The following is a 3,082-nucleotide window of genomic DNA, read 5'->3' as shown; positions in this document are numbered from 1 at the left end:
ATTTTGCTGGCTTCGGGTTGGTCTTGAGATTTTGATGTCTCGGTAAGCGGTTTGGGTGGTTCAAGTATGGCTTCCTTCCCTGGTCTTTTTTCTGTTGGCTTTTTCTTTTTGGTAGACTGTTGTTCATAGAGAACTTTTGTTGGTAAGAAGGAGGATGCTCCAAAAATACTTGGGTCTTGGGAAAAAGATAAAGGTTGTGTTTGGGCTGTGTAAGGTGGTGTGTAGATGGGATATGGTGTAAAAAGGTCATATGGAGTTGGTGGTTGAGTTTTGGGTTGGTTTTGTAAGGAGTGTAATTGAGCTTTAAGGGACTTTAGCTCGGACTCTTTTTGGAACATGAGGGGAGAGTTCATGGAGACAGTAGTTGCAAGGTGGAGAAGTTCTTGGTGGAGAGAGATTATCTTTTTGGTGAGTTCTTTAATGGAAAGGTCCATGATGGTTACCTTTTTGTCAATCTGGCTTAATAGATGGTTTTGGGTTACGGCGTTCTCCGACTGCCAGTTTAACGTTGCTTCTGCGGCACTGATCTGCTTTACTGAACCATCTGGATTCTTAACATTTGGATTCCGGATTTTCCATGAGTGCTTTATATTGCTTTCTTCAAACTCCTTGGATGGAAATGGTGAATCCTGCTGGGATGGGGGTCCGAACATGTAACTTAGTTGTACCTCTTCTTTTTCAGGTGTTGTGGGAGTTGAGCCACCTGAATACAATACATAGTATTCAAAATTCTTGCCACTTGGTTCTCCGAGAAGGCCAACTTGTGGATCTCCAGACTCAAATCGTTCTTTGAGAATTTGTTGTGTAGTTTTCTTTTTTCTCCTACGCCTTGGGGTGTCATCATCATCAGAACTATTCATCTGACAGTGTTGGCAATCGCAAACATCAAAGAATTTGTGGCCTGTTTCATCTTGGAAAGAGTAAATGGGATCTCCCAACGAATCAAAGGATGAGATCGGAACACCATCTAAACGTGGATTGATCTCCAAGGTTTGAGTGTCTTCAAAAGGAGTAATTGTATTGATTTCTGTGCAGAAAGCCGTTGGTCTTGACTTTTCTTCTTGTTGCTTGAAGGCAATCTCTACAGCTCCATCTTTTCTCCTATGAATAGAAGAGTCCACCGATTGTATTGGGGTACTCCGGTCATGGAGTTTTTCGTAATTGGTAACCCATGATTCTGGAAGTAGCTTGACAAGCTCATCTCTAGGAATCTGTCTAGGAATATGAATGCACGACGGGCTATGTTGTGACTCCAATTGTATGAGTAGTGCATCTTCAGTGTCTCTTGGGAGACTTAAGTCCATTGCATGATTTTGGACTCTGTACGCCATTTGATGGTGAAGTGTTGCCGCATATGTGTTTCCAATCTGTGGAGCGCCTGTGATTTGCAGCTGGATTTGCATGTTCTGATATATTTGAGGGTCTTCCAATGCCACGTTGAAATTTGGGAAGAGGGTGACGAAAACAGTGCCAGCGTTTAGTGTTGTCTGGATAGTTGCAATACAAGCATGCTGGTATTCCTTGTATCGGGTGTCAAGGAGAGCTACCCGTGCTACAACTGGTAAGCCTTTTCTGCCATGGAGTGTTAGCGCCAAACGTATTGCTCCATAGTGAAGATGAGTATATCCTTGAGTTCGCCAATGATGTATCATGCCTTCATTGATTCTGAGGGGAATCATATGTTCTGTTTCTGTCGCCGGGATAAGCTGTTGTTCCAACGGAGAGGCTAGAACAAGCTCCTTTGCATTATGTTTGTTAGGGACAAACACCTGGCGAATGACTTTTGGAAAAGTGGAATTTGGTTTGGTGAAAGCTTTGTAAGGATTAAGTAATGGGAGTTGGGTAATAGGAACTTTGCTATCATCACTCACATACTCTACTTCATATAAGTAATCAATCTTTTTAGAAGTTGATCGTCGAAAAGAAGGGGTTTTAGACAAAGAAGATGAACTTTCCATAATATAGGATAGAACCAGAAACCAAGACAGAATACTATAACTCTCTTCTAACCATTGAAGTAATAACAGTCCATAAGTTGTCTCCCTGTTTTATTTTACCTACTACGAATATAGAGAAATCAATCAAGAGGTGCTTAGCTACGCAAACCGAGGCAAAACTATTGCAACATTAAAAGCCTCAAGGTACTTCGAGCATTACAACCTCATAGAAATTTTTCTCCATACCGTTTTTTCTTAGCATAGTTAGATTTCTGATGTGGAGGATCCATTAATATGGCAACCACAGAGCATACTTTCATACTAGCATGGCAGAAGACAACGTTATGGCGTATTACCTTTCTGGAAGAGAAGAGCTAGAGTTTAGACTGCCATGGCTCTGATACCAAAATTACACACACATAGTGGTACAACCACTTAGGAGGTTTTTAGGATCAATGCTAAGTGTTTAGGAAGTATTTTGGACAAAGATTATGTAAGAATATAAGAAAGATCTTTATACAAGGGGATAAACTTATTTTATTGAAACACTCAAAAGGTTACAAGAACTCTTAAGACTCTTACTCAAACTCACTCACTTAAGCTTGTATGAAACTCTTCACCAAGCCTTGGTATTTATAGTACAAATCTTAGGGAATATTACATAGAATATTCCTTAAGCTTTATTTTACAACCCTCCATTTATTCAACTCTCTACTTTATTTTACAACCCTCCATTTATTCAACTATCTCACAACCATATATTTCACTATCATATATTACTCACTTATTACTTAGACTTCTCATTACATTGATTTCTCTCTTTCACAATATGTCCTTCGTCAACACCTCCAGAGCTTCTAGATGAAATCCCATTTTTTTAGCTACAAAAAGAAAAATCAATGTTCTAGTATGTGTTTGTTAAATTTGATGTGATTTTTTTAAGATTGACTTTCTGTTGACCGGAAAAATATTTTTTACGTTCTATATATATATTGTTTTGTTTGAGAGTCTTAAGTAAATCTGTGAATGTAGTTGGATGGTAGTTGGTTCTGATAAAATAGTGAATAGTATCTTCTTATTGGAGGAATTGGAAAAAAAAAACTGGAAAAGTTTAAGAGCTTTGTCGGAAATATTTTGAATTACTT

At 38.8% G+C, this 3,082-nt stretch overlaps 1 pseudogene; it reads right to left on the bottom strand.

The window, feature by feature from the left end:
- On the bottom strand, positions 348–1,958 carry LOC104749997 (annotated as a pseudogene).

The sequence above is a fragment of the Camelina sativa genome, chromosome 16 (assembly GCF_000633955.1).
Source record: "Camelina sativa cultivar DH55 chromosome 16, Cs, whole genome shotgun sequence".
Classification (NCBI taxonomy): Eukaryota; Viridiplantae; Streptophyta; class Magnoliopsida; order Brassicales; family Brassicaceae; genus Camelina; species Camelina sativa.
The sequence above is the reverse complement of the archived record's forward strand: the minus strand, read 5'-3'. Positions and strand labels throughout refer to the sequence as shown.